Source organism: Bos javanicus, chromosome 29, assembly GCF_032452875.1.
Source record: "Bos javanicus breed banteng chromosome 29, ARS-OSU_banteng_1.0, whole genome shotgun sequence".
Lineage (NCBI taxonomy): Eukaryota > Metazoa > Chordata > Mammalia > Artiodactyla > Bovidae > Bos > Bos javanicus.
The window spans coordinates 15,585,767-15,613,685 of NC_083896.1; the positions used below are offsets into that span (position 1 = coordinate 15,585,767).

The 27,919-nt window shown below is 38.1% G+C and overlaps 1 long non-coding RNA gene across 1 annotated transcript in view; it reads left to right on the plus strand.

Annotated features, from left to right (window-relative positions):
• Positions 1–27,919, plus strand: part of LOC133241074 (uncharacterized) — a 1,297,712-nt gene that overhangs the window by 882,199 nt on the left and 387,594 nt on the right. Inside the window, exon 5 of the long non-coding RNA XR_009734505.1 lies at positions 2,785–2,836. This is a non-coding gene — a long non-coding RNA (uncharacterized LOC133241074). The remainder of the gene's footprint in view (positions 1–2,784; positions 2,837–27,919) is intronic.

A 27,919-nucleotide genomic window follows, 5' to 3' on the forward strand; every position in this document is an offset into this window, starting at 1 on the left:
TGAACAGGGTTATTATGTGTACATGATGAGGTATTAAATCTTTTACTTATCTTATATTCTTTTAATTTTTTTCCCTTAGTGGAAAAATTAACTGTACACAATTTTACTCATTCAGTGAATAATTTTTCTCATTCAGGCATTCTTTTCATTCAGTGAACTATCAGAAATATAATTTTACAGTGCAAGATGCATAAGTAACTGTAATATCATTTAATTTAAAGATCCATTGATCAATGTAGGATATTTTCTTATTGAAGAAGCCCATTAATGCCCAAATAGACTTCAGTCATTTTTAATCTCTTTCAAAGACCAATGAAGAAAGACCTTATCCCAAAACGTCTGAAAATTCTATTCTACCCTATTCTTTAGCACCACTTATCCCTAGAGTTTCTTTCTAGCCCAGAAGCTAACCAACTGAATAATTAATTAGTGCTCTCTCTCCCCCTCCCCTTCTTTGTCTTTTATTTACCCTTTTCTGACCTCTGTCACTGCTTCCCCTAGATTCACCAAACTTCCCCCACACTATATAATCTCCATCTGAACAATGCATGTCCTCTTCTCTCTGTTTTTCTCCTGAGAATCAGCCCTCTTGGCCCTGTCCTTCCACTTGTCAGCTGTGTTCTCTATCAGTTATTCCAATGCTATGTCACAGAAGCCTAAAAACTCATCTGGAAATGAAAAGAATTGTGTTCCAATGAAAGGGGAGTGGTATAGGGAAGATGTGGAGCAATCCAAGTGGCAAAGCCTACCGGCATTTTGCTTGTTTTGTTTGCACAGAATTGTGAACACACCTGTTAATATTTTTGCCTCATCAGTGCTTAAGATGTGGCCACTTCTCTTACACACTGCAGTATAATGAGGAAGAAAGACATACTAAACCATCAATCATCATATTATATGAAACACACTATGGTAGAATTGGGCTCTCCTGGTGGATCAGACAGTAGAGAATCTGCCTGCAATGCTGGAGACCTGGGCTCGATTCCTGAGTCAGGAAGTTCCCCTGAGAAGGGATAGGCTACTCACTCCAGTATTCTTTGGCTTCCCTGGCGGCTCAGACAGTAAAGAATCCACCTGCAATGCAGGAGACCTGAGCTCGATTCCTGGGTCAGGAAGATCCTCTGGAAAGGGGAATGGCTACCCACTCAATTAGTAATCTTAGTAGTCTTGCCTGAAGAATCCCACAGACACAGCCTGGCTGTCTACAGTCCATTGGGTCGCAGAGGGGGGCATGACTGAGTGAATAACACTTTCACTTTCATGACAGAGTTATGTGAAGGGCATTCTGAGGACATTTCCTAAAGCACTTACTTTAGCCCTCATCTGAGAGAAACAGTAATAAGAGTATCAGAAAATGATTACTGGTTTTGATGAATAATTTTAAAATGATATACATAAATTGGCTTGGCGATTGTCTGTAAATATGAGTTGGAACCTGGAAGCTAATTAGATGATGAATTTAACATGTATGGGACTCACCATAAAATATATTTGATCAGTTTAGTTAAAATTTAGTTAAGATTTTTGTATTAGGTGTGTTGGGAAGATGCCAACCTAGATGAATTATAGCTAGCACAGTGTCCTTTGAAAACTCAAGAAACTGTTTTCCCTTTCTAGTGGAACTTCCTATGTCAATTTGTCTTTTCACATGATCTTAATGAAGACTGATTTCTAATACTGCCATTTCATATGTCTTATAACTAGTAAAGCATGAAATATGTTCTTTTGAAATGTTACATAGAGCTTAGTAGCAGAATGGTACTGAAGACAAATGAAATGTTAAGACTGTGTATTTGAATAAAAATGTTTATGTTAATAATGTCAACACACATAAATGAAAATAATTTTCATCTGACGGCTCTGAAAGTGAGTTTGTATCTTAATGTCTGACATTGTTGGCATATTAGAATAAAAGGGTCACAATCTTAAGTCATGATATTTAAAAGTATCTGAAGGGGTAGAGCTCTAGAATCTTAAAGGAATCGTAAGGTTTCTGTTGAAACTCCTTGTACTCTTAGTTCCTTCATAAAAATAACAAAGCACATTGATCATGATGAATTATGCATTTCTTTGTAATGATAATAAATATAGTCAAAGGGAAGCCATGGCTATTGCATATTTTAATTAAAGAATTCTATTGCACCAGAAGATCAGGAAAGCCTGGTGTGCTGCAGTCCATGGGGTCACAAAGAGTTGGAGATGACTGAGCAACTGAACAATAACAATTGCATCAGAATGTTTTGGTATTCCTTTTTACTGAGGAAAGGAATCCATGTGGATGATTACAGATTTAGGATTAGACCCGTCATTTCCACACAGGGGTGAATTAATGTTGCTTATCAACACAGGGAAATACCTCTGGAGAAGACAGATCATAGAAGAACGCAGACATGTTGCACTTGCCATCTCAGAGGCATTTTATAATTAGATTGGATTGATTCATGAAACCCCTCCATGAGCTGAAGAGATGGGATACTTCTGTGGCTCTTTGCAGTCACAAAATTGAAGTTAAAGAGATTACATGACTCTACAATGACTCTTGTTTCATCTTGCTAGATCATTTCTTAAGGCTAGACTCATCATGGGTCTAAATTCTCTAGGTGGAATTGAAGTGACTTGGTAGGAACATTGTTCTCTGTTATAGCATTTTTGTTCTCCTAAATTATGGAGTGTGGTTTTGTTTTTTGTACTGAAAAGCAATGAACTCATATGAATGTGCTACATTATATATCTTGTTTTAATTTATATAATCCTACTAATTCTTCCATATTTCCTCTTTCGTAGATGAATCTCATCTTCGATGGACTCATTGAACTGAAAAACAAGCTTGAATAAGGTAAGCCATCTGGGGAGCTGCTATTAACACTCACATATTGTAGCCAGCAATCCTGTGTTGAACTTAAATTTAACCAATCTGGCTTCAGAATGCAGTTAGGTTTGATTCTCTGCCCTCTTTGGTGAGAATCCCATAAAAGATTGTGTTCATAAAAGCAAAAACTACAGATGGGAAAAGCAGCTACTGTTGAGGTCTCTTTGTTGTTGTTGTTGTTGGGGTCTCTTGACATTACATTGGTCAGCATAGTGTGTCAGCGTGTACACATTCAGAAAATACATAGACAGTTTCTTTGGGTTTGCTGGAAATTGTCAAATAAAGGTGAGATGATGAGAAGACATAGCCAAAGTAAGATTATCGCCTAGGAATTTGTCCACTGGCCTGAGAAGATGAAACTCAGGAGGTTACAGTGTCTCAGGATGATGCTTCCTATTCATACTCATTTGGAGGGGCAGATGACATGGCATTCTTCTGAGTCTGTGCAGTAGAAACAGCCTAGAAATGACGCATGCTTTGCAATTGACTCTGGATCAAGAGAACTGAGAATGGATTGGGCAGGGCCAGCATAAAGTATAGGTCTAGTGAGTCCTGACTTCTTTCAGTGGTAGAATCTAGATTCTGGGAAGGGCCTTTAAGTACTGGCTTTATGGGTCTTACTGTCTCTGATTTTAAATTTGCTTTTCTAGTATAAATAAAATGACTTTTCTCTGAGGCACTTGGGAAATATAGAGGTAAAGTCTTAAAAAAAAAGTATGTCTATTAATTTACAAATTTGATTTGCGGGAATCCCTTTTAAGGAAATCATCAAACATGAGTACTAACATTCATTAAATAGATTCAAAAATTTTTTACTGTGACATTCATTATAATAATGAAGCATGAAGAAATAAACCTACTGCCTAATAACACAGCTTATTAAATTATGGCTTAGCCTCATGATGAAATATTATGTAGATGTTAAAATTATGATTTTCAAAAATTTCAATTCCAATAGAAAATGTTGAAGCAAGTGAAAAGCCAGTACACAAAATTATCTATATTGTGGCATGTCCTCAATTTATACATAGAAATTAGATGAGAAGAAAATATTCATTTAGGATACGGATATATTCCCATTTTAACACCTCTGAAATCAGCATGTGTCCTACAATTAGTGGCACTTTCTACCTATAATTGGAAACACTTTTTTTTTCTATTTTAATGGTACATAAACTAATGTTGCATCTCTCTGTCAATGACAAACATCTTGGATTTGAAAAAAAAATCAGTATGCTAATATAATATGGTCAACTTTTTTCACAATGAGTATTTATTTTATGTATATTTAGAGAAGAGGCAACTCTTTTTCAATCCACTTATATATGACATTCTTCATATCCTGACCCAGAAAATTTTATTTTCTCTCCTAGGCACATTTCTAAGATCTATTTGGGGTGAATAAATTCATGGGACACAAATTAATTTTTCCCATATTTCTGCCTGGAAATCCAAGATACTTAGGTATATGTATGTACTTCACCTTCCAGAGTGGTGAATCCTTCACTCAACTGAGTTTACTCAGAGTGCCCTTGGTCAGTGTATGCTTTCTCAGCAATTTCTCCTCAAATCTGGGTCCTTTTCTCCTGGTTTCTCTACTGCTGTCCTTCACTGACGTACCTAAAATATGGTAACAGATACTCAAGGGCTAGGGGCTAAATGAGAAGATTATGACTTGGAATTTGCAAAGTCTTAGGTTGAAACCCTGGTTCTGCCCCTCATGGATGATATGACCTTGGGCAAGTCACTTACCTCTTGCAACCCAGTTTTCTCTTCTGTCAAGTAGAGATGATTAACATGTGTCTCATAAAGATACATGTGGATTTCCTGATCTGCGTATACAGCAGTGGGCACATGTCACAGGTGTGATAAGTGTTCATTTCACTCATTCTTTTCGCATTGATATATGGTTTTCCCAAATAAATATGATTTTCCTGAATTTAACTCAGAAGACCATTATATCTACTACTGTGGGCAAGAATCCCTTAGAAGAAATGGAGCAGCCATCATAGTCAACAAAAGAATCTGAGATACAGTTCTTGGGTACAATCTCAAAAACGACAGAATGATCTCTGTTCATTTCCAAGGCAAATCATTCAGTATCAGAGTAATTCAAATCTATGCCTCCCAGTCAGTAATGCTGAAGAAGCTGAAATTAAATGGCTCTATGAAGACCTACAAAACCTTCTGCTGCTAAGTTGCTTCAGTCGTGTCCGACTCTGCGACTCCAGAGAAGGCAGCCCACCAGGCTCCCCTGTCCCTGGGATTCTCCAAGCAAGAACACTGGAGTGGGTTGCCATTTCCTTCTCCAGTGCATGAAAGTGAAAAGTGAAAGTAAAGTCGCTCAGTCGTGTCCGACTCTTAGCGACCCCATGGACTGCAGCCCACCAGGCTCCTCTGTCCATGGGATTTTCCAGGCAAGAGTACTGGAGTGGGGTGCCATTGCCTTCTCCAAAACCTTCTAGAACACCTAAAAAAGATGTCCTTTTCATTATAGGGGACTGGAATGCAAAAGTAGGAAGTCAAGAAATACCTGGAGTAACAGGCAAATTTGGCCTTGGAGTACAGAATGAAGCAGGGAAAAGGGTAACAGAGTTTTTCCAAGAGAATGCACTGGTCATAGCAAACACCCTCTTCCAACACAAAAGAAGACTACACATGGACATCAACAGATGGTCAACATCAAAACCAGACTGATTATATTCTTTGCAGCCAAAGATGGAGAAGCTCTATACAGTCAGCAAAAACAAGACTGGGAGCTGACTGTGGCTCAGATCATGAAATCCTTACGGCAAAATTCAAACTTAAGTTGAAGAAAGTATGAAAAAACGAGTAGACTATTTAGGTATGACCTAAATTAAGCCCCTTACAATTATACAGTGGAAGTGAGAAATAGATTCAAGGGATTAGATCTGATAGACAGAGTGCCTGAAGAACTATGGATGGAGGTTCATGATATATTACAGGAGGCAGTGACCAAGACCACTCCAAGAAAAAGAAATGCAAAAAGGTAAAATGGCTGTCTGGAGAGGCCTTACAAATAGCTGAGAAAAGAAAAGATGCAAAAGGCAAATGAGAAAAGGAAAGATATACCCATTTGAATGCAGAGTTCCAAAGAATAGCAAGGAGAGATAAGAAAGCTTTCCTCAGTGATCAATGCAAAGAAATAGAGGAAAACAATAGAATGGGAAAGACTAGAGACCACTTCAAGAAAATTAGACGTACCAAGATTTAATGCAAAGATGAGCACAATAAAGGACAGAAATAGTATGGACCTAACAGAAGCAGAAGATATTAAGAAGAGATAGCAAGAATACATAGAAGAATAATGCAAATAAGATCTTCATGACCCAGATAACCACGATTGTGTGATCACTCACCCAGAGCCAGATATCCTGGAATGAGAAGTCAAGTGGGCCTTAGGAATCATCACTATGAACAAAGCTAGTGGAGGTGATGGAATTCCAGTTGAGCTATTTCAAGTCCTAAAAGTCAATGCTGTGAAAGTGCTGCACTCAATACGCCAGCAAATCTGGAAAGCGCAGCAGAGGCCACAGGACTGGAAAAGGTCAGTTTTCATTCCAATCCCAAAGAAAGGCAATGCCAAAGAATGTTCAAACTAATGCACAATTGCGCTCATCTCACACGCTATAATGTTCAAAATTCACCAAGCCAGGCTCTAATAGTACGTGAACTACGAACTTCCAAATGTTCAAGTTAGATTTAGAAAATACAGAGGAGCCAGAGATCAAATTGCCAACATCAACTGGCTCATTGAGAAAGCAAGAGAGTTCCAGAAAAACATCTATTTCTGCTTTATTGACTATGCCAAAGCCTTTGACTGTGTGGATCACAACAAACTGTGGAAAATTCTTCAAGAGATGGAAATACCAGACCACCTTTCCTGCTCCTGCTAGCAACAGTTAGAACTGGACATGGAATTATAGACTGGTTCCAAATTGGGAAAGGAGCATGTCAAGGCTGTACATTGTCACCCTGCTTATTTAACTTATATGCAGAGTACATCATGAGAAACGCTGGGCTGGAAGAAGCACAAGCTGGAATCAAGATTGCTGGGAGAAATATGAATAACCTCAGATATGCAGATGACACCACCCTTATGGCAGAAGGCAAAGAGCAACTAAAGAGCCTCTTGATGAAAGTGAAAGAGGCAAATGAGAAAGTCAGCTTAAAACTGATATTCAAAAAACAAAGATCCGGCATCTGGTCCCATCATTTCATGGCAAATAGATGGGGAAATGATGGAAACAGTGAGAGACTTTATTTTCTTGGGCTTCAAAATCACTGCAGATGGTGATTGCAGCCATGAAATTAAAAGACGCTTGCTCTTCGGAAGAAAAGCTATAACCAACCTAGACAGCATATTAAAAAGGTGAGACATTACTTTGCCAACAAAGGTCTGTCTAGTCAAAGCTGTGTGTTTTCCATAGTGGATTTGAGAGTTGGAGTATAAAGAAAGCTGAGCACTGAAGGATTGATGCTTTTGAACTGTGGTATTGGAGAAGACTCTTGAGAGTGCCTTGGACTGCAAGGAGATAAAACCAGTCCATCTTAAAGGAAATCAGTCCTGAATATTCATTGGAAGGACTGATATTGAAGCTGAAACTCCAATACTTTGGCAACCTGATGCGAAAAACTGATTAATTGGAAAAGACCCTGATGCTGGGAAAGATTGAAGGCAGGAGGAGAAGCGGACGACAGAGGATGAGATGGTTGGATGGCATCACCTACTCAATGGACGTGAGTTTGCGCAAGTTCCAGGAGTTGGTAATAGACAGGGAGGCCTGGCGTGCTGCAGTCCATGGGATTGCAAAGCGTCAGACATGACTGAGCGACTGAATTGAACTGAACCGCCCAAATAAACACCACCCCCTACACAGTTCTCCAAATGATGTTCATCAGCTCACACTTGGTTCATTTCAAGCTTGGAAGAACACTCCCCACCCCACCATAATCACGGCTACTTAGGAAACCTTCCCAACTACACTTTTTCCACTTTCATATAGAAGCTTCTTCAGAAACCGGTAATATCCAGTGTACACTCCACAGTCTCCATTTGTCAGCCCTGTTGTCCTTATAACCAAATTAATGTCCTTGAATTATTGGCTCACTTCAGCTTTGTTAAGCAGTTATCTTCCCTGGATGACTCTGCTAGGATTGAATCGGATGGAAAGCATGGGCATGTAGACAGAGACTCGGATGAGACTAGAAATAAACTCCTGTATTATTATGAAGTTAAATCTGGGGTAGACGTGATGGACTAAAGGAAAGTGGGTTCTCCCTCCATAGCTCCAGTACAGTTTGTGGGCTTTGATGGTCTAGGGCCTCCTCATGATAACGATTATCACTGCTCTGTATCACTACCTGAACCAGAACTGGCACTGGTAATGACCTGCAGTTATTACCTCTCTGAAAACTGATTCACTAACTGATTCACTACCTAGCTTTTCATATCTCTAATTTTCTAATTTTATCATAATATCAGCATTCTCCCCAGTTGTCAGTCTTCTTACCTTCCAGCTTTCACCTTATTTTATTTTCTTTCATACCTATGTTGGCTTTAATGCTTTACATTTTAACCCTACTTCCTCTTTGCCACACCCATCTGATTCAACCATTATCAGTTCAGTTCAGTCAGTTGAGTTGCTCAGTCATGTCCGACTCTTTATGACCCCGTGGACTGCAGCACGCTAGGCTTCCCTGTCCGTCACCAACTCTAGGAGCCTGCTCAAACTCACGTCCATTGAGTCGATGATGCCATCCAGCCATCTCATCCTCTGCTGTCCCCTTCTCCTCCTGCCTTCAATCTTATATTTCCTTATAATTTGCTCAAAGATTATTCCATGTATTCAGCCTCTAAAAAATTTCAGTTTGGTCTTCAGATCCCCTTGCTATGATGTTAGACTTGAATTGTTGACTCTTTCTCTAAAATTTGCCCTCAGTCTCCTGCTGCAACAGAGGTGAAAATTTCCTAGCTTAATCAGGAGAGCAGACATCTATCTTTTGCCAGAAGGAACTGGACAATTTAAATAGTATCAAAATTTGAAAAATTAATTCCTTATGTTCTGATTTATATCTATTCGAAAAGGCTGAATGATTTTCTACATGGAGTGGCATTGTTCTGTCCAACAAGGACTTCCACTTTCAAATCAAGATCTTTTCTTTCAAAGGGGATTTATAACCCTTTACCTTTAGTGGAAAATGCTGAAGGTGAACCAGACTCCATGAAAAGCATCACAAATCACTTCTCAGTTATTAAGGGTTGAAGTGAAAGTGAAAGTCACTCAGTTCTGTCTGACTCTTTTGAGACTCCATGGACTGTAGCCTGCCAGGCTCCACTGTCCATGGAATTCTGCAGGCAAGAATACTGGAGTGGGTTGCCATACCCATCTCCAGGAGATCTTCCCAACTCAGGGACCAAACTCAGGTCTCCCACATTGTGGGTGGATTCTTATTAAGGGTTAACAGTCCACAAAAACAGAAAAATGTAAGTTTAGGAATAAGTCCCCTGGTAAGAAGCAAAAACTGTGGTGTTGGAAAAGACTTTTGAGAGTCCCTTGGACTGCAGGGAGATCAAACCAGTCAATCCTAAAGGAAATCAACCCTGAATATTCATTGGAAGGACTGAAGCTGAAGCTCCAGTACTTTGGCTACCTGATGCAAGGAACTAATCCATTGGAAAAGACCCTGATGCTGGGAAAGATTGAAGGCAGGAGGAGAAGGGGATGACAGAGGATAAGATGGTTGGATGGCATCACCAACTTAATGGACATGAGTTTGAGCAAGCTTCGGGAGTTGGTGATGGACAGGGAAGACTGGCGTGCTGAAGCCCATGAGATCGCAGAGAGTCAGACATGACTGAGCGACTGAACTGAAGAAACAAACATCCTGGGGTAGAGAATAGGGGAAAGTGAAAAGTGGGATATAAAGGAATGCAATGCCATTCCTGGGCAAAGTAGATTTACTCCCCAAACCACAGATGGTTCAGGATGGCTAAATTCGTTAATGAGAAGGAACTGGAATTTAGTAACAAAGCCTATTGGATAGGCTTCAAAGTAACCTCATGTTTTACTTACAGCCTCTTCTAGGGAGCCAGCATTCTTTAAGTGAAGAGAAGCAAATGAAAGGAATAAAAGCAATATAAGGCCATGGAAATGATAACATTCTCTACTACGTATTCATCATTGTCAGGCAGTACATTGAACAGATGGATTCTTTCATTTAATGCTATAGCCACCTCTGCAATAGACACTACTATTTCCATTTTTTCTTTAGTTCAGAAAGCCTCAGGCTCAGAGAGGTAAACTAACTTGCCCAAAGCCCCTACACTAGCAGCCAATAACTTTGGGATTTGAATGCAGTGCCGTTTAACTCTACATATTGAGAGATCACCTTGCCTTCCATGTGAACAAGATGTGAAGAGTGAAGATGGGATTTAATGAGCTGGTTAGGGAGGATAAGGAGGAGCTGGGAGTTCTACAAGGTGGGAAGTATCAAATATTTTTGGAAGATGCAGGAAGCAAAAACAGTTCGTGCTATCCCGTTTCTGCATTTCACATGTTTGTTCACCTCTACTTCCCCCAGTCTTATCTTCCAACCCTCAATATCGGTCCCAAGGAAGCCATATCCAATTCCCCTAATTTCTCACTGAGTGACATGTCTGTATTTTTTTAGGTAGTAAATAAATCTCCCCCAGAAGTCTCCCAGCATTCTCCCCCACCCTTAAAAAGCAAAGACACCTTGTTGGCTGCTTGAAATGTATGAAATGTGATTGTGTTTACTTTTTGGGATTGAAACCAATCACATACAAAAATGCCTTTTTAGGGGAGAAAGATGTCAACTCTGCCTTGCATTCAAATACCTAATCTTTTCTGACTCACATTGAACAACCTTGAGCAAATCACTCCCTGGTTCCTTTTTGCTGCTTATGCTGTACAACAGCAGCAGGAGAGGCGGCTCCCGGTGCTGCACGCTCACTCAAATATTAAAGCTTTTTACACTCTTTGCTTCTGTTCATTCCTTCTTTCTTTTTGATCTAACAAAACTTCTTAAATTATAAATTAGAGAGTTAGAGTGTTTGTTTTTTTGCTTTTTTTTGTTCCAAGATAAGAGAAAAATATCTGACTTCACAAAAACCGTTAGCAGTGTAGTACAGCAGACCATGTCAGTATTTTCATTTGACATGTGGCATGTGATACCTCCAGAAAGATGCCACATTTAGAATGATTTCTTAAAGAGAAATTCACTGTTTCGAATATGGTGAAATAAGCTAGTTATTCTACTTGGAAGGTGAGATACCATGGCCCACCCCTTTACAACAGCATTAAAATCTATAATCAAATGTTTTACAAAATCCAAATCTCAGTTTTGCATTCTGAGATTTTTTTTCTAATAGATCAGCTGGTAAATAAGTACTTTTTCCCTTGAAACAAATGCAAGAAAATTAGTATTAAGTCAATCAAGGTATAATAAAACAGAGATGGAATTGTTTTCCAGAATATTTTCTGCAGTAAAACCAGCTAGTTGCTTTGAGAATTTGTCTTGCTATCTTTTTAATTTTCTGATGCTTAAGAATACAAACTCCTTCTAAAAGTCTTTATTTATTTAGCCTCCTCAGTGTAAGTGGCCATCCTCTGAGCTTTTCTGTCTAACTGTGCACATTTACATCCAAGGATTCATCACACTGAATTGTAAATAAGCATGTGTCTCTCAGCTTAGCCACTGAACTTCTTGGGGACAGGGAGCCTTGCCATTTCCCCTCTTTATCTCCTAGCAAAGTGTGAGGCAGAGTTGATACTCAGTACATAGTTTTGAAAATGAATTGAATATGACTGTGCTTTAATGGAAATATGATTAATGATGGGGACACTTGTCCAGGATATTTTCCTCCCATTCAGTGAGATAAAAAGTTTAGAAGCAAGTTCCAACATACAAATAAAATGAGAAACATGAAAACACGACCCTAAGTAGTTCTTCCCTTCCTGAGCCAAGAAACAGTGCCAAAATCTCATAAAAATAAGCTAGCTCAAAATATGCGTGTGTTTGAACAAGTCAGAAATATAGTGAAGTTGGATTCTTTTTCTTACTGTGTCGTCCATGATCCAGAATGAAGAAAATAGTACAAACTTGGGGAGTTAACAACTTCCAGGGGAAAAACTGCAATCAAATCACCACCACCACCATAAATACCCTGAGGTGGTCTTTGCATTATGATCTCAAGCACCCAGATTTATCCTCTTCTTTTGGTTTTGATTTTGTTTTGCTTTTTTTTTTTATTTTATTTTATTTTTAAACTTTACATAATTGTATTAGTTTTGCCAAATATCAAAATGAATCTGCCACAGGTATACATGTGTTCCCCGTTCCCCATCCTGAACCCTCCTCCCTCCTCCCTCCTCCCTCGCCATACCATCCCTCTGGGTCGTCCCAGTGCACTAGCCCCAAGCATCCAGTATCGTGCATCGAACCTGGACTGGCATCTCATTTCATACATGATATTTTACATGTTATAAAAATATTGTCAGAGGATCCGCATTCATAGCCAAATAGCTCATCCAGGATTCACAAACACCATGAACCATTAAGATAAGATGTGATAGTAACAGTGGTGCTTCTCTGTGTTAGAATAACATGTTAGTTTATAAACCTGAAATGGGTGAATTCAACCGCATCAACATCTTGTATGGTAGAAAGAACATGTCCTGTATCTATCCTCATCTTACAGATGGCAAATACCAAATACCTCACCAGGATTATGAAGCTGTGACATTCAGCTATAGCTCTCAACAGCAGGGTGGAAAGTCAACCATGAGAGCTTCCACTGTTATCAGGCTGGACCTTGCCATCTCAGTCATTTGGTCCACCATCAAAGCGATCCAAAATGTATATTTGACTTGCACCATTTAAGACAAATAGTTGGATGCCTGAAATTCTACGTATGCTTACTGGGCATGTTCCATGAGTCAGGGTCACATCGTAAATGTGCCTGCTAAGTCACTTCAGTCGTGTCTTACTCTTTGCAACCCTATGGACTGTAGCCCACCAGGCTCCTCTGTCCACGCTATTCTCCAGGTAAGATTTCTGGAGTGAGTTGCCATGCCCTCCTCCATATATTATTTCTATCATAAATGTGTAAGGCACAATATAAATATAACTTACTGATTTTTAAATATAATTTGAAGCATCGCAAGAAAGGTTTTTATTGAACTTATGAAACTCTATGGACCTGCATTATTCTGTTCATTTTCTACAATATGCCCAAGGAAATAAAGCTAAAAATGTGTTGGTACTGGAATTTGAAACTGGTTCTGCCCAACTCCAAAACCCGTTTCATGGCATCATCTTACCTCCCTGAGGATGCAGTAGGGGATATTTCTTATTAACAGGACTGGGAGAGTTTGAGTAGGTCTTTGAGGCAAAATGTGGTTGAAAATAAAACACTCTTTCCAAGCGGCAGTCATTATCAGCTCGTAATTGAAAGTAAACTTGAAGAAATGCTGCAAACTGGTGTCTTCTGACACAAAAGGCAGTCTGCAGACGTGTAGCTGAGGTTCCAATTCTCACTTTGTAAACAGTCAGGCTAACCTGATTTGTTTCTCCCTTGCTGCTGTTTCTTTGAAATTGATGTCAGTTTCATTCATGGTAGGAAATTGGTTGTTCCATGGTTAAAAAAAAAAAAAAATCACACGTTTGTCTCACCTGTTCAACTGAATTTAGACTGGCAGGAGTTGCCTTGTGGCAATTTTATATATGATTTAGATAAATCATGTCTATTTGAAGATAGATTAATTTGGTCCAAAGTTATTATAATGACAGCATTCCTACATGCCAAGTTCAGGATATGATAATGGAAAGAATATGGAGCTTTAGAATCCAGCTGTGCTCTTTTTTTTTTTAAGTTAAATGACCTTGAAGAAAAAATCATTCCTTTACCCTAAACCTTGGTTTGTTTTCATGTTGTTACAAATCTCAAATGAAAGCTAAAGACTTTAAATATAAATCTGAATTATTATATTACCACAGTTATTCTCTATATTAACAAAACAAGTATCAAGATAAAATCTCTTGATGAAAGAAAAATTACGTTCTCACTTAACATTTTTATGAACATTTTTTAAAATTTTATTTTATTTTTAAACTTTACATAATTGTATTAGTTTTGCCAAATATCAAAATGAATCCATCACAGGTATACATGTGTTCCCCATCCTGAACCCTCCTCCCTCCTCTCTCCCCATACCATCCCTCTGGGTCGTCCCAGTGCACTAGCCCCAAGCATCCAGTATCGTGCATCGAACCTGGACTGGCATCTCGTTTCATACTCATTTATGAACATTTAGATCAATTTCTCCAACGGGGGGGAAAAACATAGAAACAGCATTCAGCAAAATGGAGAAATCTGGAGAAAATTTCTGGAGGATCTTAGGTCTCCACTTCCTCTTTCCTCATCTCTCATTACTTAAGAGTTACCTCTTCCTTTTCCCTTTCTTTTCCTCTCTAATCCCTTTACTCTAGCAAAAGAGTAAAGAATGAAATGAGTCATCTTTTGTACCCATTGCTGTTTTGTAGGGTTATTGTGTGGTCGAAGAGGGGATGGGAGCTGAGTGAAGCCAGAACTTAACGAGCAGTTGACAAAGGCTCCCAGGGTATACTTGGAGATCAGAAGGGAGAATGTGGGGCAGAGGCCTTGTAGAGGTCAGGGGATGGAAGACCTTAAAGAAAGATCACAGCACTGCAAGTGTGGTCAGAGCCCCCTCCTTTCACAATCAGAGAATGAAAGCTTTTCAGCCATCACAATTCTCGTTTAAGCAGGCAACGCATCCCTTTATCCCTCATAGGGGATTTGGGGATTACATGAAATCGTGTACATAAAATTGTTTTGAAACTACACAGTTCTGTACAAATGTTATGATGAATACCTCTACCCCCCTTCGCCTTCATCCTTGTTTTTCCAAATAGGGCCTCTTGGAGCACGGGCTGCTCATAATGATTTGCCTTTTCAGGCGTGGTTCACTGGACAGCACGGGGATCAGTTTCATCATTACTTTTTAGGAAACTCTCTGCAGATCAGTACAGTAACATGCTATTCTACATTCCTTGTTAAGTATTTTTTTTTCCTGTTCTGAAAAATCAGGTGTACTGTCAAAAGAATCTTAGTTATCCATTTCTTTGCCTTTTATTTATACAGCTATATAATGAAAAGCTAGGCATTATGCTGAGATAAAGGAACTGCCATTGGCAATAGCCAGCAAGGGATATCAGAGAATACTGACTTCACATGATCACGTTATTACACATATAAAACATTTTTCTTCCTCCCTCTCTTTCTTTCATGGACAAAACATCTCTAAAATTGGGAGGACATATCTGCTTCTTGGAGGTGCTGAGGATTACTTCAGATTCTATAAGAGAAGTTCTTTCAACATTTCATGGCTGGAAATAGAGAATAATCACATGGAAGTAATTATGATATAAAGGGAGTGCATGGAAGGAATCTGAAGGCATTGCACAATGCCAGGCCTCTTCCAAAACATGGTGTGCATCTTTTATTTTTTTTATTAAATCTCAAAATACCACAAAATGATATATTATCATTCATTATTTTCATCACCATCACCATCCTCATGATTTTCCACCTATAATCCTTATATTATATGAAGCAAAGAGATTTAACTTATTCAGCGTTGCCCAGCTACTTTACTGCAGGCCTAAGAAATAGCTCCGCATCTGTTTCTAATTCCACTTTTTTCCTCCTTCAGGAGAAAGTGTCTGATAACAGCATCCCACAGAGTTGTACCTCTTTTTCTCTGAATGTTTTTGTCATGTTCTTAATGTGATACTTAGAGTTATATATTTTTATTAAATTCATATGGGCTTGGAACCAAATTTCCCGCTTGGTGGTCTTATCCCCCCGATTGGATTGCAAGAATCTTTTGGTCAGGACTTTTATCTTATTCTTATGGATATGACCTACACTCTCTATATGTCTGGCTATGTATGAAGATGTCAATGACACAGACTCAGAATACTTGTTGAATACATGGCTTTTCAGGTGAGCATTGTGATGTGGCCCTAGTGTATAATCTCTACCTGTAAACTATGAATCTTTGGAATTCAACCTTTTACAAGTCATAGAATCACTCAGAGGACAGTCTCCTGGGCCCCACTTCCAGAATTTCTGATTAAGTAGGTTTCAGACAAATTTGTGTTTCTAAAAAGAGCCTGGAGAGTGCCGATGCTAGTGACTGGGGCTTTTGAGAACTACTGTTAAGGACCATTGCTATAAAGGATGCATTTGTAATATGCAATGTGTTCTTCATACATCATAAATTTCATTAATTAATGAGAAGAATTTTTCTTCAACCTTATTAAAGTAGTAGAGTCTGAAATGTTGCAATAAATCCTACATTTGCTTGTCCACTGTTGAGGACTATCTTGCTGAAGCTAAGGATGAGAGTTATAGAAGTGAAGTCAGAAATGGACCCACCTGCACTTTGCCAGTTTAATTCTAAACTACCTAAAAATCAAAGGTGAAAATGGATTATTTCCACCTGGGACCCTGTCTGGCTGTAATAAGAAAGGCTGTCAGACAAGACTAGATTGACTTCTTGGTCTTATTACCTGCTACAGACTTTACCCCTCTGAGCCTCAGTGTCTTCATCAGTATTTGCAAAGTGGGCCCATAACACTGGTCTGAATAGCAGATTATTAAAGGAAATGATGAATATGAGCTTGACCAACACATGGCATTCAGGAAACATCCAAATGCATGAGAAGTCACTCAATATTAACATATTTTCTGATCTGATCTGATTTTCAAATTAAAGGGCCATGATCTTTTAAATTCCTTCACCAGTTCAATTTCTACTCATTAGTAGGATGAATTTGAAAAGTAGGTCATTTGAAAAGTTGAGCATTCTGATTCTCTTCATTTTGCTGAGTCTGCCTTTAAAAGGGTCTTGAGTGCCAAAGAAAATGTGAAGATAGCAGGTCCTATGAAATTTAAGGCATTAGTAGTTATTTTTTCGAATTTCTTTCTCTCTTTATATATATTTCACACACTTGTCTCTGATAGTTAAAACTTAGGGGATAAATAGAAAAACATAAACATTTTCCATTTACTTATACTTAAATTCTAAAAAGGAAAAGGTTTTCCTCATTAGAATCAACTATTCTCATATAATAAAAGAATTGCATATAAAGTAATAAAATGTTACAATTAGTGAAATAATAATGGTTATAAACAAAGTGATAGGTAATATAATTTTCAAATGTAAATATAGCAACAGCAGTGTCGTTCATTGGAATATGTAAACAGCATGTTTTACCTCCAAAACATCTTCCCATGCATCATACCAAATAATAATCTTAAGGCATAAGCAATTTATTTTACGCATTTTACAAATGAGGAAACCAAGGCTCAGAAACACAGACATCACTAAATGCAGGAGGCTGGGTATAGATTCTGGTCAACAAATCCATTTTTGTTTTTATTAAAAATAATCTTGTAATAATCACAATATTTTAATTCCACAACTCTTCTTCATTCCCCATATGCAATGCAGAATCAAATTAGAACAAGGACACATTTTCAGGGAAATGTATTACAGAACAGTGTTACACAGAAACCACTGTAGGGTTTATTTTCTTAAAAAAAAAAAAAAAAAGACTGCTATTCATGGCAGTCCTCCATGAGCCTTAAATAAAGACACGATAGGTTAGCAGACCGATAGGCAGTGAGTGCCTAGTCTGTGCTAGCCACTACATCTATAGGCTTTCATTCTTAATCCTTGTACAGGGTTATCATATATTATTCTGATTTTACAGAATGGAAATTCAGGTACAGAGGGGGAACTGTCCTGCCCCAATAGATTGGGGGATAAGAAGACTTAAGTCTTAGAAATTTGATTCATGTGACTTAAAGGTACTTTTCACTTTGAAGCCTCCTACTTCCCAAGAGGAAGACAAAAGATTCATCAGCCTGCTGTTCTATGATCATTTGAATGTATTGTTGAATTTGGTTTACTAATACTTGCTTGAGGATTTCTGTATCTGCATAAATAGGGATATGAAAATTATAGACCTGTGATTTTCTTTTTTGGTGTTGCCTTTGTCTAATGTTGATATCAGCTTAATTCTGGCCTCGTAGAGTTGGTTTGGAAGTCCTCCCTTCTCTTAAATTTTTTGGAATAATTTGAGAAGTATAGGAATAATATTTGGTACAATTTCTTGTGAAACCATCCAGTCCTGGGCTTTTTTGTTTGTTTGTTGGAAGATTTTAAATTACTGATTCAATTTAAAACAAGGTTATGTATTTTTCTCTGACTCAGTCTTAGAGGACTGTGTGTTTCTAAGAATTTACCCATGTTTTCTAGGTTGTCCAATTTGCTGGTGTGTAACTAATGATGGTGTTTTCTTGAGATCATTTGTGTTTCTGTGAAATAGGTTGTAACTTCTCTTTTAATTTATTTATTTTAGCTCTTTCTCTTTCCTTCTGGGTGAGGCTGGCTAAAAGTTTATCAGTTTTATCATTTAGTCTTTTAAAATTTAAAGTGATTATCTTTTTAAATTTATTTATTTATTTATTTATTTTACTTTACAATATTGTATTGCTTTTGCCATACATTGACATGAATCCACCATGGGTGTACATGTATATTGATTGGTATGTACTTATTGCCATATTGTTGTTTGTTTTCAGGTTATTTTTATAGTTCTATTAATTTCTTCTTCTTTTAATTTCTTCCATTGTGGTTTGGTGCTTTTCTTTAGCATTATGTTTGGGTATCTTTCTCTTTCTTTTTTTTTTTTTTTTTGTATTTATTGTAGACTTTTGATTTGTGGTTACTGTGAAGGTCATATATGTCAACCTATAAATGTATTTACTTATTTTAAACTGGTACTCATTTAAGTTCAAACACATTCTAAATATCTACATTTTTTGCTACTTTCTACAATATTTTGTGTTTTTGATGTCATGTTTCATATCTTCAGATCTATCCTTAGCTATTCATTGTAATTATAGTTGATTTTATTTTATTTTTTAACCTTTGGACTAGCTTAAGTGGTTAATACACTGTTTTTACTATACGTTTGTCTTTACCATTGAAATATTTTTCCTTCCTGTATTTTCTTATTTCTTGTTACAGTCTTGTATTTTTCACTTAAAGAAGACCTTTTAGTATTTCTTGTAGGTTCACTTTAGTAGTGATGAACTCTTTCAGGTTCTGCTTGTCTAAGAAAAATCTCCCTCTCTCCTTCAGTTGTGACCAATACTTTTGTTGGATAGATTATCCTATTTTGTAGGTTGTGGGTTTCTTTTGTTTTGCTTTGTTTCAGCTCTTTAAATATACCACTCTCTTCTGACTTGCAAAGTGTCTGCTGAAAAAAATCCTCTGATAGCTCTATAGGAGTTCCCTTGTGTACAGTTTTTTTGTTTCCTTTTTTGTTTGTTTGTTTTTGTTTTTTTTTTTTTTTGCTCTTGCTACCTTTAAAATTATTTCTCTACTTTAATTTTTGCTCTTTCAGCTGTGATACGCCTTGGTGTGGGTCTCTGGGTTCATCTTCTTTGGGAATATCTGTACTTCCTGAACACAGACTTTCGCCTCCTCTCTCGTTAGTGAGGTCTTCAGCTATCCTGTCTTCAAATATGTTCTCCATCCCTTCCTTGCTTCTCCTGCTGGAACCGCATGATGCAAATATTTGTACACGTGATGTTGTCCCTTCAACTATCCTTGTTTTTTATTATTTGTTTTGTTGTTGTTGTGCTGACTGAGTGATAGCCTGGACTCATGCATTCTTCTCTTTCACCTCATCTGCTGTTAATTCCTCCTAGCCTATTTTTAATTTTGGTTCTTATATTCTTCAGCTCCAGTTTTTTAAATATGCTTTCTAACACTTTGTCAATGTTCCCTCTTCTTTTCCCAAGTTCATTGAGGTTTTGATTGCTGTTGCTTTGAACTCCTTATCAGATAAATTATTTGCCTCTGTTTCAGTAAGAATATTTTCTAATATTTTCTCTTAATTTGAAACATAGTCCTCTCTTTTGTCATTTGGTTTGACTTTCTCTCTTTGTCAATATGAAATTAGGCAAAGCAGTCACCTCTCCTGAGGATATGTCCTCATTTGGGAGCATCCTTCTGTGGTCTCCATGTACCCAGTGGCTTTGATGGGAGCCCTGGATCTGAAATGAGTGGGTGTTGCATCTTCTCCTGGGGATGTGTTGGCAGCTGCCACCTTGGTAGGGATGAAGTCAGAGGAGCTAGAGCTGGAGCCAGGTTAGGGCTAATGGTGTTTGCTGCTTTAAGGGGGTGGGAGGGGTGCCTGAGGTGTTAGAGAGGGGCCCTGAGGGGGTTAGGTGTCTCCCGGATGTGATGGCCGTCTTCCCTTTGCTTGAGAGTTTGTGGGGCCTGAGGGCTTTGAACGGTACTTCTGAGATGGCTCTGGGTTCTCACTCTGGCAAGAGGCAAGGCAAGGCTCTGATCTGGTTTTGCTCCTTCCTCGTATATGGCACATGTGCAATGGCAATGGCAGTCTCTGCCCTGGCCAGAGGCAGGGCCAGGCCCCAAGCTGGCCCTGTTCCTTCTCCACCATGATAATAGCACTCTCTGATTTAGCAAGAGCAGTCCAGAGCAGGGAGGGCCAGAGGAGGGCCTGCTATGGGCTCAGAATCATGTCACATATACTTCTAAAGCAATCCTTTTCAGTAAAAACACCCAGAAAGCAAGAAAATCAATCTAGAATTTAGCTGCCTACAAGATAATGCAGGAAGATGGCTAGACAAAATTGGATAAGGTACCAAAGCGAAAATAGTTGCTGGGTGGTGCCTGCTACAAGGTGCCTTGTGGGTGTGTGTTTAGTTTTCAAGAAGCTGCTTTTCTCCATCATCTTAAAGTTATTATGGTAATGACAGAACAATATGCTTTCATGTTGATATACTATAATTTACTAGTATTTCCCATAATTGTTTCAATTTCATAGGCTTATAAACAGTAAGATGCTGATATTTTTTAACCTCCTCGATTTAGACATCACCAATTGCTAGGGAAGTAGTGAGAATAAGGTTATGCTAGCTCAGGTTTTAACTGTGCTAGAATGATATATTTTAGACACATTTAATATTAAGGAGATGGCTTCATTATTTAAAAATTTTTCTTGGAATCTTAGTAAAAAATCAAAATAAAAAGGTTATTTACCCGAAATTTGAACATACATAACACCTTCAAGGTCCATTATATGCCAATCACTTTGCAGTTAACCTCTGGTAGCATTTAGCTTATTTATGCTAACTTACGCTTCTAAACTTCAAAGCATATTTCTTTTGGGAAAATCCCTAAGCTTTTTTTTTTTTCCCCAGTATTTTTAAGATCAACAAGAACAACATACTCTCCTAAATTTATTTAGTACAGTACCTATTATTGCTATATATTATCTCTTATTGTAATTAACCCTGTGAAATCAATATTATTATCTCCACTTTCCAGATATTAGCTTTAAGTGGGTTACAAAAGAACACTTTCTAGAAAGCAGTGAAAATGGATTGCAAAAGAACACTTTCTAGAAAGTGGTAAAAATGGAAATCTAAGTGCTCTAACTCAAACATCCATAGCATTTCATGGAGCTAAATTGCCCAGAATAGTAGCTACTCAATAAAGAGTTGTTGAGTCAGTAGATGAACAAATGTTAAGCTCAAATGAGTGTTTTTGCTCCCCAGGATCATTAAAATACCATTTTAAAATGACACCATACATTCTCTACCAATTAAGGTACATTTAGCAGAATATGGTCTATTCGGTTTAAATTGATTCACTTGACTGGGCTTGGTTTGTTGTAATAGGCCGTGGTATGGCCCTCCCTAGAGCTTTAAATAATGTTCCTAGCTCACCCCAATCACCGTACCTAAAGTGCAGCTAATTAAGTAGGAAAAAAAGGAAAAAAGGACTTTCTCCACAGGAAAGTCATTTTGTCAGGCTGACTATTTTTGATGGCATTTATTAGCAGAGTGGAACCAGTAGTGAACGAGCGGCTAAAATGGGCGAGCTTGCTCATTAGTCACAAAGCCTGGAAGGTGTAGATTGTTCAGAAGCCTTTACAATCCTTCCAACTTGGTTGTAAAGATTTGGGTATTCAATCCACAAGCTCAGGAAGCCATCATCTTGAAGTAGAAAACTGCCGGTTCCTTTTTGAAACAGGTGAACAGCAAACAAGCTGGCTTCTGCTCCCCGTGCTTACTGATACAAATGCTGTCAGGATCTGGAGTGTGGTGGGGGTGTGTGTATGTGCTCCTCTCACACACTAATGGTTGTGTTATAATGGGCCAATGGAATTCCTGAAGTCCCTATACTCATCTGAGAAGTGCTATCAGCAGATGCTGGATACCATGTTTCAGTTATTGCTAGAGATGATAAAATGATTGATCCTTCCTAATTTTGGTCTCTTTCTCTCTTAAGCCACCAAGTATCTACCATTGTTTCACTCACACCTCCACGTAGAGTTAGGAATGAACAAGAAAGTTAAGAAGCATAAGGAAAGTATACTTATCAAACTTCTATTCTTTGTGCAATAAAAAGAATTATGTGTACATCACCCTACCTAATTCTGCTCATGTTGGTATTGTTTTAGTTTTGTGTGCATGGTGGAAAATTAGGACCTTAGAAGCTCAGGATCATATCTGGGATTATAAAGTCGGTACATGCAAATTCCAACTCAGGACTCAGGTAGGGAGAAAAAAAAAATCTAGAGATTCTTATAAGAAATCATGTGATATAACCACTTGGGAAATTAATCATACTGTTAACTCTTTTAAGAGATGCACAGCATTCAGATGACAGCTTTTAGGTATCATGTCCTCACTTCCAGTGAGCACATATCTGAAACGTTGAATTTAATTTAGATAGCCATATTTATGAAACATTTATAGACTTCTATGTATACAAAGATGTACAATAAATAAAGGGTTCATAAATCATATACGATAATTTTTTATCAATGAAGGTATTTATTCATAAAATACCTTAACCTAACTCTCATTGGAGAACTTGATGCTAAAGGCCAAAGATTTATTATAATTCCTTTGCTAAAGATCACTGACCTTTCTACTACATCAAGTACAAATAATTAAACAATCTTAGAAAGAATTTTCTCACAAGCACTAAAATCTCAGGCTCATTTTAAGGCAAAAGTCTTACTGCCAGGATTCATGTAATATCTTCCCTGAGGTTAGAAGAAGAAATCTTCAGAGCAAATAGCCATAGTCCATGAAGCCCAGGAAGACAACAGGAGGATCAGTGAGAAGGTGTTGCAGGGGAGCAAATACCGATTCATAAAAACTCTAAATGTCTGAGAACAAAAGGGAAAAGATGGAAAACTAATACTCTCTTTCTCAAAACAAATTATGCTACCAAAATAGTGTTGTGAAATAAAACTATGTCTTAACCATCTTAAAAAGGGAAACTAGTGCCCAGATTTTTTTTTAGATTATAAATAATAAATGTCAGAGATTAACATTAACCCAAATCTTTTTGGCTGCAAGCCTGTATTCTTGATTTCCCACCATTGACTTCCAGAAGGCATTTAAGTAAAAATTATTCAGTTGCCTGTCAGGGGTGTGTTGAAAGGAACCTCACACTGGGAAACAGACTGGTCCTCGTGACCTCTTAGATCTTTTGAATTTCTAAGCTTCTTTGATTTTATGATGCAGCTGGATGGCATACGTATAATACTCAGGTAAGGCTAAAGTTGGAAATTGGTGCTTAAAAATAGAGCTTTGGAGACTTTTCACTTACCTTGATCTTCTCTGCATCACTCTGTGGATGACTGTCATTTGGCTCCATTCAAGGTTCCTACACCAGGGGCAAAATGTTAGAAATTGCTCCTTCCGACCTTATTATAACATGGTTCTTGGCAGGTAAGCCACTTGCCAGCTCCAGAGAGGTTTGCTTGGTGTGAGGGTAATTACTCTAGAGTTAATTACAGAGTCCTTCAACTTCATTACACAGAATCCTCAGAGCTAGAGTCTATTTTTTTTTCTTTTGGATTTAGTATGCAAGACTGACTACATATAAACGTGCAGATCATTTGCAGGCATCATCCTATATAACTGAATAAACTTCCAAGGAACTGAATGGCAAGGTTTACATGATTCTTCCATTGCTACCTCACATCCCTTCCCTTAGTACTCTGGGCATTTAATGATATGTATTAGGGGTTTCCTAGATTCATCGTGAGCTGGCTGGGCAAATGATTTAGAGATCAGAAGTTTATATCCATATCATGAGACATTTCAAAATTATAATTCCTCTTTCTAAAACATCTAATACTGTTGAACACTCCTTTTTTAAAACCATTTCCTGTGTTACCTCTAAAGAGACAATTTGTTGTTGTTGTTGTTGTTTTTGCTTCAAGTAGCAGAAAACTTAACTCAGTGTGGCTGAAGTAATAAGGATATTTTTGTCCTATTTGCAAATTATGAGAAGTATAGAGGTAGGAACACAGCCTCTGGTGAGCACAGCAGGTGCCTGGCTCTGGCTCATTGGATTCTCTTTGTTCTGTCCTTTTCAATATCAAGTTTGTCTTCAGTGTCTTGCTGGGAAGCAAGAAGATACAGTAGGTACTGTACAGGAAGAACCATGTTTCCTTTACTCTTCTAGAACCTTCTCAGTCTCATTCTCAGACCAGACTCCGGTCACAGACACTTCAGTGCTCACCATGTTCCATCTTTAAACTTCTGTTTTCAATCTAGAGATCATTTGTGGGTTATTATCTTACATAGCAGACATATTCTACCATAGATGCATGGTATACAGTGATTAAGGGAGCAGATTTTGGAGACAGGCAGCCCAAATTTGAATTCCAATTTGATCTTTTAGAAATTTTTACAGTTATTAATCAGTAGACATGAGAGTCTTCAAACCCCATGACACCCTTTCTTCTATGATACTCAGAACTTCTTTTAGGGAAATGTACCAAACTGGGAGGGAGGGAGGGAGGGATAGATTGATAGATTTGATAAATATGGATATATATTCTATAGATAGATTCTATGGATATAGGTTCTATAGACATAAATATAGAAGTAAATATAGATAGATGTACTCTATATAGTATGGAGAAGGCAATGGCAACCCACTCCAGTACTCTTGCTTGGACAATCCCATGGACAGGGGAGCCTGGTGCACTGCAGTCCATGGGGTCGCAGAGAGTCAGTCATAACTAAAGTGACTGAGCACCAGCACTCTATATAGTATAGTGCATAGTGTTTGTTGCTCAGTTTTGTCAGACTCTTTGTGACCCCATGGACTGTTCCTCTGTCCATGGAAATCTCCTGGCAAGAATAATGGAGTGGGTTGCCATTTCCTCCTCCAGGGCCTCTTCCCAATCCAGGGATTGAAGTCAGGTCTCCTGCATTATAGGCAAATTCTTTACTGTCTGAGCCACCAGGGAAGCCCATACACTAGAGATGCATTTATATATTCTGGAGATTAGCGAGCTAAAGCTCCAAAGGACCTCAGCACCTTAACCTTTACCCAGCCATGCCTAAGGTTTTATGGATGGGCCTATTTTACATATGGTCCAGAGAGAAGTAACTGGTCAAGATCCCTTTATGAATGCTTGCAAGAAATGAGTGATATATCCATTCTTATGGCTCGTAGTCCAGAACTTGGCACTCAAACTGAGACTTTCATTTTAAATATTTCTACAGGGCAGGCATATCTGGTCCTATCATTTTGTCAGATCATTTGACTTTCCTTTGTAAAGAAGACAAAAATCTTGAGAAAGCTTCAAATGAAAGAACAAATTAAATGAAAGAACAATTTATATGTATATATATGTCTATTAACACTGAATACAAATCTTGCAGTTTCTTATCAGTCCTTTAGCATTTTTTTTTTCTTTTTCAGAATTGCTTTCCTTTTCTTTTGCTACTATTAAATAACCATTTTTGAAGGGCATATATATTATGCAGAATTAGAAAATCAGTTTAAAATAAGGCTAACAGTTAAGATATTTTATGGGACTGGGGAGATGAGCTTCAGTGTAACCTAATTATTTTTTTAAGTCAATGTAAAATATGTAGAAAATTGAAAAAAACATAGCACTTTTGATTTTCACAGTAAGAAAGTAAACACTGATTTTCTTATTTAAATAGCTCTTCAGCTTTCTTTGGAAGATGAGTAAGGAACAGTTCATAAAAAATAAAAGTTTATGAACATTATTGTTTACATGTTCAATTATTCACATATCTATTAAAGAAACTCAGATGGTTAGTTAATCTGATATTTACTAAATGTCTTAAAAGCATTAAGTGTTGTGCTGGGTCATCACATGAATCTTAGTCAATATTCTTAAGGAGTTTATCATATATAACACCATCCCTATGAGTCTGAGCAAACTCCGGGAGCTGGTGATGGACAGGGAGGCCTGGCGTGCTGCTGTCCATGGGGTCGCAGAGTCAGACACGACTGAGCGACTGAACTGAACTGAACACCATCCCTGTGGATCATGCACTAGTTTATGAAAGTTGTTTTCATTGTTGCTTTTATTTACATTAACACATGCTATTTATAATAGTTTTATAGGTAAGTTGGTAGGTAAGCATTGTTATCTTCTTTTCATTTTGCAGACAATAAAATGGAGGTTTAAGGATATTAAGTAACTTGGCTCCAAATTTGCACCCAAAGCACCTAACTCCAATCCCAATGGAATTATAACCATGCCAGGCCTCAGGTATTAGTAATGAGAAAATTTGTATCATTTCTACGTTTCCCATTTTATAAAACTGGAGCCTCAATCTATCTTATTAGTAGTAATGCTCTAAAACTGAGGGAAAAGCAAAGTAAAATTGGCTACTGGATAGTCAATTTTGCTTATAAAGCACATCATTTACTTCAGTATTGAAGTCCCTTTTGTATATACCAGGTCCCACCTTTGATTATATGTTTAGGTTTCACTTTATTAGTATTTTCACTTTTCCCAAAACAAGAGAAACAAACAAAAATTAGCTCTTGATGTTTTTACACATGATGCTTATTCAACAGCAATGTGTTAAGCTGAATTATATGCATCTACCAGAAAGAGGAAACTATATTGACTGCACAATTAAAACCCCTCACGAGATGGGCTTTTCCCTGGTGGCTCAGTCAGTAATGAGTCCACCTGCAATGCAGAAGACCTGGTTTCCATCCCTGGATGGGGAAGTTCCCCTGGAGAAAGGAATAGCAACCCATTCCAATATTCTTGCCTGGAGAATTCCATGGACCAGGACGGAGGAAACTTTCACTTTTCACACTTCATCAAAGTGGTTTTGAAAAAGCGCCAATATGGTGAGCTGAGAGAGAAACTTAACATTGTGTGTGTGTGTGTGTGTGTGTGTGTGTGTGTGTGTGTGTTTTGCAATGGGGACAATTGGCTGAAACATCCAGGTTTTCTGCCAACATACAAAGAGCTGATATGACACTCTAGCTTGGGGCCAGAGTCCCTTCGTTTAAATCATAGCTGCCTCCCTTACTAATCTTGTGGCCTTTGAAGTTATTTCAGTGATTTGAACTCCATGCATCTCTTGTCTCTCTTGCTTTTCTCCTGTATCATGAGGATGGTAGTATCACTAACTCTTTGGACTGACATTAAGAGTCAGTCAGTTCAGTTCAGTTGCTCAGTCATGTCCGACTCTTTGCGACCCCATGAACTACAGCACGCCAGGCCTCCCTGTCCATCACTAACTCTCGGAGTCCACCCAAACCCTTGTCCATTGAGTTGGTGATGCCATCCAATCATCTCATTCTCCATCGTCCCCTTCTTCTCTTGCCCTCAATCTTTCCCAGCATCAGGGTCTTTTCCAATGAGTCAGCTCTTCGCATCAGGTGGCCAAAGTATTGGAGTTTCAGCTTCAACATCAGTCCTTCCAATGAATACCCAGGACTGATCTCCTTTAGAATGGACTGGTTGGATCTCCTTACAGTCCAAGGGACTCTCAAGAGTCTTCTCCAACACCACCGTTCAAAAGCATCAATTCTTCAGCACTCAGCATTCTTC